Here is a 21,268-nt window from a genome sequence, read left to right as displayed (position 1 = left end):
TTATTATTATTACTTATTAGATTTTTAATGTTTAGAACATAAGGCAGTACTATCACGGTATCGCAAATAATTGTCACGATTAAAGATATTCAGGTTGCACATCTTAGATCATATACTATGGATGTAGCCACTCGGTATATTATGCTTGTGTATCAGATTTGAAGCCAAAATGACTGAAAACTCTAGAGCCTTGGTTATTACTGCGCATGCGTAAATGACTAATAATAGTATAGTATATGATATTATGATCATATTATTTTTGTGATAATTTATTAACCAATCAGAATTACGCGCATGCGCACAAACAGTCGGGGCTCTGGGTTATTCTGGCTTCATCCATATTGTATATATATGATCTAAGTTGCACATCGACTACTGATAAGGCGATATACTATATAACTATATGACTATTGCAATAATTAATGTGTAGCGCTCCAAGCGGAAATATTCCATATTATAAATGTTGTAATGTAGGTATATCTTAAATCGTGTTCATAATATTATTAAAATTCAGTAAATACGAATACCGATTCACAGTCACTTACAAATATTACGAATACCGATCTACGATTAATAACAAATATTGCGAATACACTTGTCATTCGAATAAATAAAAAGGCGGTAAAGTATATTATATCACCTGCAAATTATCATAATAATATGCGAGATACTTTAAAATTAGTTCTGCATTTTGACACATGTGCGCTAGTAGTTAATTATTTACAGCTGTTTTATTATATAGTCACTTTGTAAATCAATCTGAAAGCCGTTTATTATAGGACGATGTGCAACCTGTATTATCTTTAATCGTGCTTATCATTTAGAAAATAATGAAATCGAACCATTGCTCTAATTGGCTGTCGTCGGAATAGTGCCATATCTCTCACTCTTATGATAACACTCTTGCTTGTTGTCTCTCCTAATCCGTTTGGCACGATCACGCCTCCCAGTCCGCGGGGCAAATGTTCCGTCTATTTGTTTAAGTCTACAAACACTACAGTTTGAATAATATCATAAATCGCGACGAATGTCGTCACCGTCATCGTCGTTTGGGAAATGTAAAATAAATCGATTTTGAACGCGAAACGATTACTAAACGAATATCGGTCTGAGCGTGCACATCCGATTGTGTCAAGTCGAACGCGAACCGATGAAAACGTATCTATTTGTGTACGCGCAAATAATTTCCGTACTCATTTATTATTATTATTATTATATTATTATTTATTACGTAATTATATTTCACGTGCGATGGCGAACGAATATTTTAACATAATATAACATTTGGCAATGAATATTATAATATTATTATAAAAGCGCGCTTTACACACAATAATTGACATCGATGTTTAACATTGTAAATCGCGAAAAATCGATCGAAATTAACAACAATGGACGGAGTAATCAGCGAAATAAGAATTAATCGATATTACTATAATGTATAGGTCACGTGGCGAATAACCTTTGTGGCTTTTGATTTGCACTTAAAGATAATAATATACACCTACCTAAATAATAATATACTGGCAATATTCGAGTTTGGTAAAATTATTGTCCGCCGTATTTTCCAGACATCGTGGCGACGACGGGCACACCGGCACACGTTCAGATCGTGCGCTCGGTCACACCACGCGCTACAGAGGTCATCATCGTTAAATATAAATTAAATATAAATTCACTATTTTTTTTTTTTTTTTTTGCTACTTTTTGATCGATACAATGATAATAATACGCCGGACGTCCGGGCGACAATGATTATTTTTGATTTTAGCCGTCTAACCATTATACTATTATTATTATTATTATTATTACCATCAATACATAGTTAGATACTTAAATCGATAGTCGCTTAAATAATATACGTGCTTGACGTTTTGTCATGGCGTACCGAGAAGACAAGTATTATGAGAAGTGATGACGATGATGGTAAAATCACACTCAACTATATACATATATTGATATTTCCTATTGTTTTAAACAAATAATTTATTCGATGTACCTACTTAGCGCTAAATAATTATACATTACATCATAAATACAATTAATAACGATTGTATTATAATACCACAGCGCTTGCTAATAATAATTGTCGTTTTGAAATTGATAATTGTGACCCGTTTTGTGTGCCGGGAGAGCGCGTGCGCAATTAATTTCGGTGAGATCAGAACACTATGCTTATACAGTCTCGGGTCCCGGTAAACAATTTAATTATATGTATTGTATAAGCGATTTTGATATTGTTTTTCATTTACCTCCCTCTAATTCCTGCTTCGAGATTTATCAGTTAAAAGTTTAAGGCGTATACGACGACGACGACGACGACAACGACAACAACAACAACAGCAATAACAACAACAACAACAGCAGCAGCAGAAATAACAACTAGCATAGTTGAACTATGTATATAAGTCGGTGTTTTGATCCATAAACGCATAGGCATGGGTTCCCTAGAATTTTAAATTTGTTTTCCAAAGCATTATTTTGTAACGTGTCGATTTGGTAAACATATACATAGATTACTTTTAAAATGTATAAAAAATCTTCTTTTACTTTTTAAATATTAATGATTTCCCCCCCCCCCCCTAGGAAAATGTCTGGGAAGCCCGTCGTGCGTTTAGGTGAACTATGCGCGCGCATTATGTTCTAATATTTTCGTTTTATGTTCTAATTATTTTGTAGATTGTATATTATTATAATATCATGCGCTACCGGATGTGAAAAGTATTATAATGGCCGGTAAATTTCAAAAATTGTTGGCGAACTTGGAATAGAGGAGAATAGGTATTATTGACAGAATTGATTTAACATTGACATTGAACAAATCAAATTAGTCTTGGATCTAACCGCTCCACGGTCTTCGAACCTTGAATGAGTACAAGGACCCCTCCGGGCGACTTAATTTTCGCATACGAGTTTTTTTCTTTCTCGTAATAGCTCTGAGTGTGTGTGTGTGTATGTGTGTGTGCGTGTGTGTGTATGTGTGTGTAATACGCCACACGAATACTACGCGCGAGGAGATTCATAGTTCATCACATTATAATGTACAGTCATACTATATATTATTATACATATTATATTCATCAGTTTCGTTCGCGCCAAAAACAAGGACGTATATTATTTCTAAAATTGCAGAAATATTATTTTTATCTCCAAGCGCGGTTCACGCGTGTCGAGGTTACTGTAAAAATCGACTGAATAAAATGTACCACCACCTCAGTACGTCTGTCGTTATTACATACAACCAAAATATTATATTTAACGACTTTTTTTTTTTTTTAATACCTGTCTGTCAAGTTAATATCCGCCTTCTTCTCCCACCGACTGCAGTGTTTGTCCGTCGTTATTCGCGTGGTATGGCACTATTGGATCAACCACTACCTACATCACTTTGTGTTACATAAAGTCAACGTCGCGTTATCTATGTATTTCCGCGAAATATACGACTTTTGCGGACTATTTTTATCGAAAATAGAAAGAAAAAAAAACCGCGTCGTTTTAATTTAAAAAAATATATATACACCTACTGTTAATTATTGATATGATTTTATTTTATATAAATAAAACCAAATGCACCATAGTAGTAATATCGAGGTGAACTTTTTATGGGTTAACGATATACGAATGAGTATAATATTGATGAAGCTTATCCCTACAAACACGCACGTCATGTTAAAATAATATGTCATCGTTATATAATATAATATTATTTATAAATTTAATTAAACGATCGAAACATAATAATTCATGCGTTTCCTGGTTCATAACTTACGCACGGGCTTGATGAATTTAGATATTTTAAATTTTAAATTTGAACTTAAATCGTTTATATGGGTACCTGTTTATTATTATTATTATTTTTTCATTGTGTAATTTGGTTTAGTTTAAGTTTTTAAGTGGATAATTTTAACTAAAAACGACCTTTGAATGTGTTTATAAAATGTTTTTTAAGACTTGCAAAAGTGATTTGAAAATAATTATGATAAATTAAACACGAATTTATCAACATTCTAAATTTTAAATTATGAAAAAAAAAAACAACAACAGTTACTTACAATAAAAATATACACAATTTAATATTAATTTTAAACATAACTTTTAATTTATTCAACTATCTATTTTAACGTAAACAAAAATATCTATCGATTACACTGTCACCCAAGGAGACGAGTAGTAAATCCCGTGAAATTTCCACCAAAATCTAGTGAAGTGAAACTGCAGTGTCCAGGTACGAAAATCACTGAGCCGATTTTTGTGTTAGTTTTTACTAACTGTTCTCGTTTATAACTTTATAAGAATCATACTTTTGAAGGTAAAATACAGGAAGATTAATCGATTTAAAAAAATCAAGGTATTTTGAGAAAACAACTGGCAAGGTTAAAGTCTATGCAGATTTCAAGTAAGTAATAACTGTAAAGAGTTTGCAGTTAGAATATAAAGGCAAATAAATGTATCATAGCATTTTCACCAGTCTTACAAAATATGGTCCAGTAATATAAAATCAAACAATATTTTGCATTATCTTTGCAATGTATATATGAATTTTTTTTTCACAGATATTATAGCTACGAATTTAAATATATATTAAAATTTAAATATACATCACGTAGATACACATCGTATTTGTATTATATCCAATGTTTTCAAGACATTAGGTGGTTAAATTCTTTTGGTATTGGTTCTAAGGTCGAAATAGTTTTGAAACCTCAAATTTAAACTGTATACATGATGGTAGAGGCCAATGAGAACACGGCCTTCAAAACATTTCGGTATAAACGTTTATAAAAAAAACCGAATAAAAATTGAATGATTTTATTACAACGGTTGAGTACACACTGTTATGTATTCGGTCTATATACGCATGTCTGAGAAGTTTTTATTTCATCTGTGGCCGAGAGACACACAATTATTATTATTGTTAAAAAAATTCCGAGTATTATTTTTTTGACCATCGGTATAATATGCGTTTTAAATAATTGTATTATTTTATTATTATTCAAACATTAGTGTGTATGCATAGTGGTAAATGATGTAAAAATATTGAAAAAGTGTGTAATCTTAGTTAATTGTATTCATTCACAAATCAATTAATTTAACTATATCATTCTACCGTGTATTAATTTAGTTAGATTCATGATGGTATTCTAAATATTTATGGAAATAATTAACGAATGTTGGACCCGGTTAAAAGCTTATTATGTATACAGGGTTAGTTAAACTGAGTAAACATGAGGTAGGTATTATATGATTTAATTTCAGTTGGACTTAAGTAGTTTGCAACTATATTAAATATTCAATTATTTTAATTTTAAGTTAATATTGAACGTTCGGAGCTAAGTAAATGATGACACAAAGTTACTAGTGTTTTCGATGTAGAAATTTAAAAAAAAGAGTATATGATTCAAATTTCAAATTACTTTATTTTTGTATAGGTACAGCAAGGTCAAATCGTGTACATCCGTTTTCAATGCATATTGGATTCGTTTTCTAAATTTTTTTATTACGTACTATCATATCTATAGCATCATACAAACATTTGTTGAAGTACATTCTAAAATCATAAATAACATTACCGAAATGTATATGGTTGAGAATCTTGGTAGGTTCAGTTCGGATAATATGTATAAGTGTATAATCGATTATATACGAATTTTTATACACTTTATATAATATGTATAGAATAACAAACTTGTTTTTCAATTTTATTTCAAGTCAACAATTTATCATTGGTAATTATTATTTTATTTTATTGCACTTGAATTTAAATAGATTTAAAAATCGAAATCTGTGGTCTATTTTTTTGTCATTAAATTCAAAATATTCGGTCATATAATATAATCTAAAATTTAATAAATCATCAATAAATATTTTTATCTGAAATAAAGATTTATACAATTATATTATACTATATGTAATAAACTCGTCCTAAGCGAGCCAAGTCTGTGTCAGATTAAATAAATATTGATTTTGAATAGTATAAATATGATAATTCATTATTATGATTACGATATTACCTTGGTATCGGGCAAGTAAAATATATAAATGCGACGTGCACAACCATAACATATTTATAGCACCCATCATAACGTACGCCTAACAATATGAACTTTTTTATTCACCACGAAATTGTTTTGTAGGATAATGTCAATTTATAATTCTTTACGTTATATAAATCTAGTATCTCTATAGTAATCCATTATTTTTTACTAGTAGTATGTGTGTATAATAGTTGATTATATGGCTCTTCTGCAACCATCGTATTTTCAACAAACAACAATCAACAATCGGCGATTGTTATACTATATAATAATATGGTGTAAACAATTATTAATTAATGTAGCACTAATTGTCTCGGTACACTTAATTTATTTGAAACAATCTTTCTCGTGCTTATAATATCATAAAAATCGAGGTGTGCTTTCATTGATATACGCGTATAATATATAAATGTACGATTTCGTTATCGCCGTTGGAATACAATATTTCTAATGCAGCCGAAACGATATTACGATATACTAATAATTATAAAAATATGTTCAGTCTTATTCAGTGTGGCGCCGCCCGGGCAGGTAAGCAATTAACGCAACAGCATGTTGAAGGGGGTGGGTGTGTATTACTGCAGGTGTCACAGGGAAGTTTATAAATTTACAACATCAACTATAATATAATATATAATAGTCTTTAAAAATGCATTTCCTCCTTGAACTATAATAATAGCTATATTGATCGTAATAAGTGAAAATATTTTTTATAAACAAAAAATTGGGAGAGTGGGTGACTAATAAAACTGCACGCGCTCGTAAGAGGACGCCACACCCGCATGCGTTGTCTTCGTCGTACAAGTGCGAAGCATAGCAAATTTTACGTTCAGCAAATCCCGTTTATCTCCTTCAATTTAAAATTTAGAGTGAATTGACCTATTATAAAAATTAAAGGCAAGATTATTACCGAGGGCATCTCATGGGCTTTTTATTATATTTTAATTTTAAACCGAGTTATGAGTATTTTTAGATATAAAAATAATTTACAATTTTAAAATACTCATAACTCGCTTTAAAATTAAAATTTGATATAAAGCCCATGGTAATGCCATCGGTAATAATCTTACCTTTAATCTTTATAATAGGTCAATTCACTCTAAATTTGAAATTAACGGAGATAAGCAGCGTGATCTGCTGAGCGTAAAATTTGTTGTGCTACGCACTTGTACGACGGAGACAACACGTCATGCGGGTGTGGCGTCCTCTTAATAAATACGTCTGTGCACCACTGGTCTTGTAGGTTCGGAATAATTATTATTTACGAGAATATTATACACCCGTTTATACGTATATACTGTGACATAATAATATATGCGAGCCAATTTTATAAGTAAACAACGAAATTTCTGTTACGAAACTATATAAGATATTATATTTTATGTTAAATCACACGGAGAGAGGAAGTTATTTAAAGAAGAATCCATTTTTTCTATTTATCCCGCTGCTTAAAGGATCAAAACATTTTGTTGGAAAAGCTGTATACTTCTTACATTATATATGTACGTACACGACTGTGGCACCGAACGGATTTTGATTGAATTTTTATCCACGACGCATCTAGCATACCAATTGGACCTTTAGAAATTGTACCATTTCCCCTCAAACTCTATCATTTATTGTATATATTAGATAACAGGTGTATCTACGGATTTGGTTGAATTTTTTTCTTTTTACAAATAAAGAAACTTGCTTTATTTTCTGTTTCGAAAAATTCCAACGACTTATACCTATATATATATATTATATTACTCACATAATACACATAAAGAATATACAATGAAAAATTTAATTTTGAAATTCCATAAAAAATAACTGCACAAAACCAAAATATTTATTCAATATAAATATTTAAATATAATCAACGTTCTCGTGAAAATTATGCTGAATATAAAAATGAATAAAAAAAAATGTATGTAAATAATATATTATGTATAACGAAAGAATCAAAAATGATCAAGTTAAAGTTGTTATGATATATTTTATTTTACACAAATAATAAAAAATAAAAAAAATATAAACAATAAAATATAAATATGTCTTATAAAATAAATATTTCAAATATTATTTTAAGATATTTAAATATATTACAGTGCATTTATCATTTATTTTGTAGGTTATTTTATGTTATATAATTATGTTAAGATTTAATCTCTTTTGATGTTCATTTTTTTTTTTTTTTTTTAATTGTTTTTAGTTAGGTCAGTTGATTAAAATGTTCAGTAAAGACTTTTATTATTCGTCGTTTGAATTTAATCAGAGGGTATTGATTATTGATTATTATTATTATTATTATTTATTCTTTTTGAGTGTCCTCTGCAAAAACGTAAATTATTACTCTCTACAGAAGACACCATTATATTCTCTGTATGAAAAAATCAAGTACTTGATTATCAATAATTGTTATTTTTATGTAACAATTATTAATTGATATCATTATAACACTGCCGAGTTTACAAGCACAAGCAGGTTTAATTTATTATACTATATTATCATAATAGTTGCGTATATTATCATATTAGACGTAGAACAAATTAACCGAAAAGGTAAACGTATAAAACCTGTACATTGTGATTAATTAGTGGTTTCGACATGGGGGAGGGGTGAGCGGGGCAACAAATAATATAATAATTAGGAGCCTATATGAATGGAATTGAACGCTTTCGACGGGAAAAAATTTACAATCTTCGTAGTTAAACTTCGCAGTATTATTTTTCTGATGATTGTTAACATGTCCACACAATGTTCAGTTCAAAATGGTATTTCCTATTATTGTTATTATTATTATTATTATTATATACACCTAATATTCATCGCACACAAGCGTAATTGTTGATGGTCGGATGGAGAAAGTGGGTGAAATGAAGAAAAACGACGCCCTGCCAAGCGAAGGCACCCCCGCTCACATAAAATACGTTACATCTAGTGTAGGCGAATTCGAGTATAAAATAAGCTCTGCGTACTTATCGTCTTAGTTTTATTTTTGGGTGACTGGGTAGATTACATATTATTTGAGCGTTAAAATGTCTGCCGTCCTGGGGCTATAAAATCCTAGTTGCGGCACTGAGGTCTGGGAGTACCTAAATATATACATATGTATACATCAGTATATATAATATAAATAGATATTGTACAGATCGTATTTTACGAAGAGGAAGAGGGACAAGAGGGTACAACAAAATATGGATTCTTGCATTTATCACATCACGGGTTCATTTTCTGTAACAGAGGGGCTCTGCCGATGAGTTTTGGAGTAAAAAGAGAATAAACATTTCGAGTAACAATGAATATTATATTGATTTAAAACATTGATTGAGAATTATTGTGATTAAAATAGATATTTTTTTTTTATGTAACAATTATCATACAAACACATAACTTTACTAATAATAATTGTTAAAATAAAATATATTATTATGTAGGTAAAATAAAAAATGTTTTTTAACTTTTATAAAATTACAAATCCATTGAATAACTCATTTATCCATATTAAAATATAGGTCTGTATGTGTGTAATGTTTCAATTCACCCATAATACTTTATACAACCTTAAACCTTAAACCATAAACATTATAAATGATTGTAATTTAAATAACAAATCAACAATACTGTATTAGTATGTTATATATTTACATATATTTACAAAGGTAGGTACAATAATACACTAACGGAGAAAGAAATACGATTATGTTATTGTGTTATCACGTGGAACATCACGATGGAGGCAAATTCAGAACTACTTAATTTTAATATACAAGTGTTGGTTTAAAATGGGGCGAGTCAATTCCGTAATAAATGTGCTAAATCTTTTCTTGAAATTTATTTTCAAATCTAACAAGACGTAAGAGTCGACCAATCGCAAAATACACTAAAAACAAATAAATCATAATATTATTGCAGTCCCTAAAATTGAGTGTAGTACGAAAAGTGCAGTGTGTGGTACGAAATTTAAAAGTTTGTTATTCACATTAAAACTTTATAATAATATTATATAACATTTTAATATAACAATATTAATATATGATATCAGAAAGTTCTTTGAGCACAAAGAATAATAAAAAAAAAAAACTATAATTTACATTGGTATACTTAGTACAGGTAATTTAAATTTATTTTTATTTATTTAATGATATTATTATTTTCACCATGCATTTTGAATACTAAAAATGAGTTTCATACAATTTATTTTTTCAGCAAAATTTTTATTTCACAAATGTTTTTTTTAAAACCTTCGGATTTGTTAAATAGATGTTCTACTTTATTCAAATAAAAATCATTTATTGTAAATATATACTATAGATTTGACTGATTTGGGACTATGCGTGTAGTACGAACATTTGTATATTTTAGGCTTTTAGGGACTGGATTATTGTGACTCGAATCCAAACAAACATGGTCGACTCGCTTCGTAATGCATAAGTTTAAGTACTAATATTGTACATAGTTTATCCCAGGGTCGTATTACCGCTTAGGCTGTTTAAGCTATAGCCTAGGGCGGCAAATTTTAAAGGTCGAATACTCGAACAATAAAACCTAACGTAACCATGGGGCTTTTGCGTATATCACTTTTAGAAGTAAAATATCAATATGTAAATTAGGTGATACATTTTTTCAACCTATATGGGCGGCAAAAATCTCGATCCGGCTTTGATTTATCCATCTAAACGTTTTTGGTGTAAACGACTCGTCATTATGCGTACAATATGCAGAACGTCATCGACTTGACAAAACCATTTCGCACACTTTCACACGGTGGACAGCGCTGCATCATTAGCTCACCGCATACTCGTCTCCTCGGAGAAGAGAGGTCTCCTCCGAGCGCGGGTTGGCTGGCACGATGGGATGGTACAGCGTGCCTTGCCCCAAAACATATTATTTTATCCGATTTGTTTTTAATATGATATCGTACGATTTTGTTTCTTGTAACTTGGTACCTATACTTTGGTTTTTTACGATTTTTACGCATGCCCCTACAACATTTTTGTCATGTTTTGCCCTTCAAATTACGTATAGCATATATTATATATACCGTGTCCTTTTTTACCAGTTCGCGCCGGCCTCTCCTCGATATCGCCCCGCATAGGTGCCCTCCCCTTAATGATAACAATCGTTGAGGAATCGTTCCTCGACACACCGCGGACGGATATGTTTCACCGCGTTCACCGTTCGGGGCAGGGGAAAACTGCCGCCGCCGCCGCCACCGGTGCATTGTCTGTCGAGTCAAAGACTTTAATATTATGTAGATGTGTGTGTGTGTGTGTGTGTGTGAGTGTGAGTGTATTATAATGAGATCTCACCGTCACGACCGTGAGAGAGCTCGGGTTGATTTATCGTGAGCAGCCAATCCAATTATTATACATTGGCGGCGGCGGCGGCTGAAGGTGCTGTGTGTGAGCGAGCAAGGCAACAAGGTCACCCACCTCGCCGCCGCACGACAAAACCCGGTCAACGCCGCCGCTCGCGCGAGTTTATAATATTATTTTCTTCTTCTTCTTCTTCTTCTTCTACTACGACTACGACTACGACTATTACCTACTACTTCGCTGCAACTCCTCTCCGCGCGAGTTGACCCCACGCCCACCCGTTGCCTGTGTCCAGGACATTATTTGCACCGAGCCGCCGCCGTGTATACGTACAGACGACCGTCTGCGGCGGCGGCGTCGTCGGTACCAGAGTTGGATGACCAGCGGCAAGTTTGAAAAAATAAAAAATAAATAAATACGAAAAGAACGCCATATGTGCGAGCTCGTCTCGCGGTAAACGACGCAACATTACGCGTATTCGTATCGTAATAATAATGATATACATTATACAAAATAATGAAACGCACGCGAGATGTGCAACGGCCGCGTAAACAAGACCACTGCCGCCAAGGTCGTCTCTCTTTGTGTACATATTTTTTATTACTATTATTATATACGCCATCAACCCACACACACACTTTTTGTTCGGCGGCGGCAGACTAGTGCATATATACGCACGTGGCACGTATATTTGCAATAGGTGGATGCCACTTGCGTCCCGAATCGTAATCAGTACCAATGAAAGTTGTGTTCGAACGATATTATTATATTATCACACCTGACATACATATAGGTATACATGAGCAGTGGTGGATTCAGGGGAGGGTACGCACCCGCTGTCAATTTTCTATCAGCAATTTATTTGCATGTAACTACGAGTATCGTATAAATGAAAAATTCAGTTAATAAGAATAATATATACTATACCTACAGCATGCAGTCATTTTTGCATTCAAACTTCAGATAAAAAAGGATTTAAAGCTTTAGTCTCTAATAGATATAAGTACTATAATTAGGTTGACCATTATAAGCTATTAATTAAATTTAAAACTATGCAATTTATACGTGCTCACTCACCCCCCCCCTTCCTATCAGTTATCTCGCCACTGTATACGAGTATACGATATAATATATTATGGTCTGCAAAATTATAATATGGTCAAGACAATATTATGGTCACTGCTAATATTATTGCGGTGTCTAGCCTACCAAATTTTTTTTTTTGCCTGCCTAGTTACGTCACCAAACGATGCTTATGAACTTACGCCGCGACGGTAACCACCCTAACAATTCAATCAAATCAAACAACAAAATTCAGGAAATACTCAAATTTTCTAGTAGCTGATACATTATATGTAATTTTTGTTTTATAGACCGTAGTACACATTTGTTCCTTGTGGGACACATATACAAATAGGGCCTGGTATGCTCGTATAGTACTATATTATAATATTAATATATCTTTTCTTGTGTATACTGAAGAATATTACAACCAATTGATATGATCAGTGGCGGCGTGAACTTTTTTTCCTATGAAGCAACGACCTCAAATACCCACCCACCAATTTTTGAGTACTTTGTACTTTACTTTTCACTTATTTTAAATGCAGGTCATATTATGTTAGACTATGCGAGTATAAATTATATATACAAGTTTAGCCGTCTATAGGTCTTGAAGACTGCAAGAGTCATTGGGATACCCATCTCCAATATTTTTCGTGAGGTGGTCGCTTCATAATAAATATAGAGCTATTCACGCTGTTGATTATTATGTACCTATTGAACAAATTACAATATATTATAAGGTTTAAGTCAACATCCAGCATCAGTAACAGATCTACATAGTTATAGTAATAACAAAAAAATATGATTTTCTATAAACTGTCAATAATAATAATAATAATAATAATTCATATAAATAAGTATGTTAAGATTTAAAACATTAAAACCAAAATCGTTTTTTGTGTACATATAATTTTATTTATAATTTTTTTTCATATTAATTATTATCAATATCGATAGCTTTATGTTTTATTGTACACAAAATAGCAGCAATGTAGTATTAAAACCAATACGTGTCTGGCCAGCTGCTGAAAAGGAAACAAGATTTCAATTGAATTTAATACCCGTTTAATACGAGTAGACCATTTTTGGGAGTCTGCAAGTAGCATACAGCCTAAAATAATCGTTTTTTTCTGAATATCAAAAATTCGTGAAATAGTTTAATAACGGTGTTAAAAAATACGTCTAGTTCTCCTTTTGTCTGCAGCGTGTGTTCGTTACCGGGTTCGTCCAGCAGGTCACGTCAAGTAATAGCGGCGTTATGTACACAGACATTTTCAACAAGGGAGGAAGTGAAGGGGTTATTTTTCCCGTAAAACGGTTTTAATTTTTTGTTTCTATAGTTTATTCATTAGAAACTTTCGTGGAATAATTTATAAGAAATAATTTATAGGTATCTATAAATATTAATTAATAATTAAAAGACGCTTTCATGTTTTTAAATGTTATAAAAAAGGCTAATGGAGGTTTAAACACTTCCCCTTCTCTTCCAACTACTACATAAAAATGGTAAGTAATTTTATAACTACGATATCATAGCAATAATTACCTAAACCTACTCTATAAACAAGTAGCAATAATTTAACACTTTGAATGACGAAACTAGAAAGATCACTAGGAGCATTGCAATCAGTCGTCACTCTGACATATATTTTCCAACTGAACATCTTTTCATGTTCTCAAGTAAATTATTGTTAAATACAATATTTATCAAGTTGAATATGCTTTTAAATAAAATCACATTCAGGACACTGCAAACAGTTCGTTTTAAAGTAAATAATAAGTTAAACACTGATTCAAATATTAAACTAATCTGGAGTCATTATAAATCCGGATAATGAGGTTTACATTGTTTACAATAATTTACCTTATTAATGATTAAAATAATAAAAAAGTAATATAAATGTTCTCATAAAACTTCACATACATTATATACAAGTAACATAATTATACTTATTTTAGTGTTGTTTATCTATAGGCTGTATATAAGATAGCAAACATTTTTTTAAATTTAATTTTTACAAAAAGCGTGGTTTAAAAAAACAAAAAATAATTTATCATACTGTTTTTTTTAACAATTGAATCTAACAAATATTTGTTATTAAAGAGGCAACGTAAAAAAAATATTTATACTATGGTTAAAACAAATATTATGCTGAAAATTAGGTAAGACTGGTATGAATAGGTATGTCAAGATCTTCTAAAATAAAATACGCTGCAGCGTACAGGCTGAAGTGGTTTTGAGTAAATACTTATGTCATAACTTATGCAAATAACTAATAAGTGAATGTGGTTGCCGGTGGAGCAAATAGTATTAATAAGCCATGTTTTATATTATACAAAATTTCGTTTAAATGCGTTTTAAAATATACTATAACGAGTTAAAATAATATATTCTTGAATTACATCGACAAGCACGACGAATGCATTGTATTTTATTTTAATATTATATAATTGAGTGAGTGTACATAGTAATTAACGGTAGGCGAATCTACAATAATTATATCATAGATAATATTTAGACAAAATGTTAGGTAATTAATTATAATAATATGTTTTGATTTAGTAAAAAGTAAAAACGCATTGTTTATGAAACTGTAATCTATAGAATTTTAGAAAACGTTTGTCAGACACAAGTAGGTCATTGTTGTCTTATAATCCTAAACGTTGGATACAGACAAATTATCTACAGATATTCATTGATTTTTACTATTTAAATATGATTGTTAATAATATTTATGTAATATAGTATCATACACGACGTGTTATATATTTATATTAATAATATATTATAAGGGATTTCAACATTCATCTGTGCATCTGTACAAGCTGGCAGCTGTATAAGTAGATAGAATGTCAGGTTAGGTTAAAGTAAAAGATATAAAATTTCTTGAAAGATGACAGATGACAAATATGTCAAGGAACCCTAGAACGAACCCTTTAAAAACGCTATCAGGCAAAAGTATTTTCAATTTTTTAATGATAGTAATTTTAAACTTTTTATAAAAAGTATTTCATATTCATAATTAGTTAGTTATATATATTTACATAACGTTAAAAATTGAATTACGCATAGGTATAACATTTTATCAATTTAAGTATAGGTATATTTCATTCTCTCTGGAAAAAAAACAAATATGTACTGCTGCATTTCTAGACATGGCTCAGGCCTTTGATAAAGTGTGGCACCAAGGCCTCCTTTTCAAACTGAAATCTATCTTCCCACCTTACTACTACCTATTATTCAAGTCTTACCTTGAAGACAGACACTTTGCTGTGCGCTCTGGTTCAGCCTTATCTGAAATAAATCCCATCCATGCTGGAGTTCCCCAAGGTGCCGTAGCAGCCCCACTTTTATTTAATCTATACATTTCCGATCAACCCACAACTAACCATACGATCACAGGCGATTTTGCCGATGATAAAGCCATTATGGCGCTTCACTCAGAACCAGAAATAGCGTCCAACCTCGTACAAATCCACTTAAATCTACTCCAAACCTGGTATAAAGATTGGGGAATCAAGATAAACGAGTCAAAATCCACCCACTGCACTTTCACTTTAAGACCAAGGAACTGCCCTACCATAACCCTTAATGACTTACCCATCCCACCCACACAAAATGTCCGATATCTCGGCCTCCACTTGGACCGTCGACTAACCTGGGCCCATCACATCCACACCAAACGTATCGCACTGAATAACCGATCCCGTCAACTACGTTTCCTTCTAACATCTAAACACATCAATCTTAGCAACAAAGTACTTCTATACAAACTACTACTAAAACCCATATGGTCATATGGTATACAACTCTGGGGTTCGGCCAAACCATCGAATATAAAGAGAATTCAAACATTTCAATCAAAATGCCTTCGACAAATTACCAAAGCACCCTTCTATGTCTCAAATGATACACTCCATAATGACCTCTCTATTCCAACAGTACAACATGTAGCCAAAACTCTGTATAAACGATTCCATTCAAATCTCTTCAACCACCGCAATCCTCTAATCTCAAACTTATTTACTCCCAGAATCCCAGGTGACCCTGGAAGACGTTTAAAACGCAAATGGTGTCGGGATCTCCTGACTGAATAAAACCCATCCACAATCTCAAGAAGTTCCATCGCTGGATGGATTCTTCACTCAAGTCATCAGTCCCTTTTATTTTATTTTATTTTATTTTAATTCTATTTCTTATCAACACTTATACTCATTGTAAAAATATATTTACAGATTGTATAATAAAACAAAATATACTATAAAAAAAAAAAAAAAAAAAGTATAGGTATGTGCGTAGATTTGATGAATATCGTAGACATTAATTTTTTTATAAATTGTTACGTTTGGTTATATTTAGTAACACATTTATAAAATACATTCATACCGCGAAAATTAATTAATCATAATGACATGACAATTTTATTATTATTAGAACAATTAATATTCTTTATTCTACAATTCTATTTCTACATTATGTAACTATACCTAGAATATAAGTAAAAGTTCATGGAAGTAAGACATTGCAATTAATAATTTAATCATGTTTTCTATACTACATCATGTAATATAAATTTCAATAAATGAATTATGATATAAATCAATATTTGTAATTGTCACTGTTTTTGAGAATTAGATTTAGTTAAAACTTTAAAGGTGAAATTGCTTTAACATTTTTTATACCAATTATACCCGAAGTCCCGTTTTACTGACTAAATTATATTATTAATTAAATAAGTAGTATTTTATTTTTCATATTATCTTTACTTTGCAGTATTCATTTTACTTTTCAAATTCGAAAACAAAACAATTTCATCTATTCGTGGTTTAGTTTAGGTCTTCAAGTAAAAGTTTTAATTAAATTGTACTTAATGAGATTTTAATTGGTAAAAACTTTTTTTTAATTTTTAGAATTTTATATGATGGTTTTGTTCAGAAAAAAAGTAATTTCTACTTTGCTTAATATACTTAGTTTGAAAAAAAAATTGAATTAATGTATACCAAAATAATAAAATATATGGTATTCATAATATTGAGTTTTATGTTCCAAATAGAATATGAGAGGCATATAAATCCAGAAAGGTTTATGCATATTTTTAAATATCGTATGACGATAATAATAACTCAGTTTTTCAGTTCTTTCGTAAATATAGAACAACAGAACCTGCAGTCCTGGACTCTGGATTAACTGTTTATCATAGACGTTAAAATAAAATACGGTATTATAACATTAATATACATACGAATGTAGGTACTTGCAGGAGATTATTGTTAGAAGTTTAACAGTTGACTTGTTCAAGAATATATTTTGTCGTAATCTAAAGCTATAAAATTAAGAAAATTAAGTGCATTTTTGGATTACAAAACACTTTAATTCCTTAAGCTAATATTTAAGCGAAACACACAAATCGAATAATTGAATAGAGTTAGTGCACCATACATTTTTTGATTTATAAAAAGCATAATATGTGACCTTGTTGAAAACAAACTAAATAAAATTGCATGAAGGTGGAAAATATCATAAAAAGAAATATTGAAAAATGAATCCATATTGAAATTTAAATAAACAGCGTATTTAGTATGATGTAGGTACTACAATACGTAAGTACTCGTCCTAATGTAAAATTTGATTACCGACTACCGAGTATACATTAATAGGTTAGGTTGTATCTTTTATATACATAAAAGATAAATTAAAATAGTATGATGCTATACAAAACCGTACATTGGTCTTTTTACACTTTTTGTGCGTTATTCATAATCTGATAAAATATAATGATTTCTTCGTCACTAAAAAAGTAAATAATATTAAAAAATAATAAATGTGTAGGTATTTGGTACATTAACTTGTGTTATCAAATAAGAAGAAAAAAATAAACGCTGAACGCTGAATGTTGTCATAATGATGCTATGAATTAATGATAATATAAACATAGTTATTAATATAAAATAATATCATCATACTGTGTGATATGTATTACTTTTTTCTTCGTAATGGAATAACGAAAAAATTTAAATTAAATATGTAATTTTCTATAAATGGAATAAATGTTGAGGTCACTGAAATTCCACAGAGTAATGAACCATCCGTTTTGTCAATTCATTGTTGACGCCTTGACGGTTTTATGGCGATGTCATAATATTATGGGCGCAATAGCATTACGCAGTGATAACTACATACAAGAAAATGATGTTTGAGTATGACGTGTCGACGATCGATATTCCACGTAGTTTTAAAAATATGATTCCTATTATTTTTTTAAAAATATTAATCGCATACTATATTTTAGTGTATTCGCGATACATTCTCGCACAAGCTAACGCACACCGGCCAATTCGCAGTAGTATAATTTCTTTGTACCCGAGATTTTTCGATGGGGGTGGGGGGGAGATGAGGCTTGAAAATAAAAAAATCATCTAACGACACCCGGATTGTTGATAATATCAGTTTAATAGTAGTTATCATTTACATTCATAGACTATGGTTGTAATGATTAGGTAAACAGTAAACACAACATTTAAGATACTATATTAAATCACGGGTGAACATAAAAACAGATAATAATAATTATTTCGGTCCGTTAGCCCACCTGCGTACGCCAATGGTGTGGTGTACCGTAGCCGAAGTCGTACTGTGGTGGACATGTGTCCTGGAGGTTAGGCTCAGGCGGAAATTGCATACACGAGTAATAGTGTGTATACGAACAACTATTGCAGGTAAAGGTCATCGAGAACGTATTTTTGGAAAAAAAAAATACAATATTATCACACAATAGATTGGATAATATCTAACATTAAAGACAAGTTTTGACAGCAATAATATTAATAATTGTATTCATATTTTAGATTTATGGATTTTAGAACGTACGAACTACCTGTTCATTATCTAAACAAATACATAATATAGTATATCGAATTTCTAAGGGGGTGGGTTGCTAATGTTTCTCAGCTCCCCCCCAAGATCTTAGCCCGTATATAGTTGGGACAGTAACAGTTGGCACGTAATCGCCGAAAGCATTTCAATACCAATTATATATTGTTTAAAATAAACACGGTGTCGCTATAAACGGCAGCATTTCAATCGGCTATATTATGCGTTTTACCACCCCTTCTGCAGGTCCGCCAAAGTTGCAGTATACACGACGAGCGGCCAGTCATGCATACCTCCCCCACGTATAACTATTGCATGGTATTATATTATAATAAAACTATTGTAAGATACATATTATAAAATATTATATACATCAATACAATATAGCATACCTATATGATATATAGGCACTACACTTACCTATATCGACGGCAGATGAAATGGAAAGCAACAACCGACACGAAACGGGAACGACTGTTATTGTAGTTGGCAGGTATAATGAATAATATTGCGACGATGCGGCATATGGGTGTGAGTATTATTAAAGTTATTAGTTATTAGTTACTACATAATATTATTATTATTATTATTATTTTCCGCGTAAGCCCGCGACGCAACAGAATTATTCGCGAAATAAAAAGAAAAACAACCGACAACTCGGAGCGAATATCGGCGCGTGCGCGCACGGAAAAAGGCGTGGAAGGATGGACAGCGGTAAATACCAGCGCAGACCAGTAGTGACGACTGGGGGATGGTGTGAGGGGCGGAGGGAGGGAAAAAAGCGAAAGAACACCCGCGGGTGGGTAAACCTGCAGAGTGACACGATCTATATGATACAGCCGGCGACGGTGGCGGTTGTACAACAGCAATAATAATAATAATAATAATAATAATAAATTACATAAATAATCACGACGATAATAATAATAATAATAATAATAATAATAATAGTAACAACAATAACAACAACAACAACAACAACAACAACAACAACAAAAACGGCAATAATTATAGTGTGATTATCGCGCGAACGGGGAGCGTCTTCTCACTCTCAAGGCGTGTCGACTGCACAAAGCACGACTCCGGAGTGCGCGACGCGTCGTCCAAGTTCAATGTCAAAAACGCGGTCGGCGCATCCCATCCCCTCGCCGCTGCCCGCGCTAACGTCGCTAAAGCCGCCACCGCCGCGCCGACGGGTCTGCCGGCGGAACTTTTTTTTTCGCGGCGCGCGCTGTATAGGTACTTATATATACACATAAAATCACGAGCACACCAATTATCTTATAGCCGCAGTGCTGTAGTCCTAAAAAAAGCAGACGGTACCTATGAGTGATAATATTAAACATTTATATACTATCATTAGGTATCACTTTGGTTGGAGGGTAAATAACACAACACACATACATTGATATTGTATACAAATTAAAATTAAAACATGATCTGTATATGTGTATTTAACATATATACCTAAACAATGTAATTATGTAAAATATTGTACATTACTATGATGGTCATAGATGCCGCGGATTTTGTTTTGAACTAATAATAAAAAAAAAAATTTTAACTATATATAAATTATGTTTTTTACAAATCGTCTGTCTTAAGTGATTCTTATAACATTCTTAGTTTTTCCATCAAAAATATTAATACTAATCTATAATGACTTTTTATATTATTTGGTAATTTCACTACAACAGAGAGTATACGACCTTAATCAGAAGGTATACGGAGTTTATTAGAAATGACCAAAAAGCATACCGCCGTATAACCTCCACTGCAGCACTGCTTATATATAGGGTAGAAATCTACTCGTAGATCGTCACTGCGGAATATTAATGAAATATGAATGATGTCAAATATTATCATTATTATTAAGATAGAACGTAACACAATGTTGGCATTTTTTGTCGTCTCCGTCTTACAAGTGCGTAACATGGCAAATTTACGCTGGGCATCATCGTTTACCTCCGTCGATTAGTTTTATAGAAACATTT

General features: G+C 31.6%; 1 protein-coding gene across 1 annotated transcript in view; it reads right to left on the bottom strand.

Annotated features, from left to right (window-relative positions):
- The window catches only part of brat (tripartite motif-containing protein brain tumor), an 80,331-nt gene extending 60,021 nt beyond the window's left edge, over positions 1–20,310 (bottom strand). Inside the window, exon 1 of the mRNA XM_015524982.2 lies at positions 19,695–20,310. The gene's annotated coding sequence lies outside the window, so the exon portion shown is untranslated. The remainder of the gene's footprint in view (positions 1–19,694) is intronic.
- Positions 20,311–21,268: the final 958 nt, after the last annotated feature.

Source organism: Diuraphis noxia, unplaced genomic scaffold (genome assembly GCF_037042655.1).
Source record: "Diuraphis noxia isolate RWA-SAM2 unplaced genomic scaffold, SU_Dnox_SAM2 contig0005, whole genome shotgun sequence".
NCBI classification, from domain to species: Eukaryota; Metazoa; Arthropoda; class Insecta; order Hemiptera; family Aphididae; genus Diuraphis; species Diuraphis noxia.
This window is presented reverse-complemented; position numbering and strand designations above follow the sequence as displayed.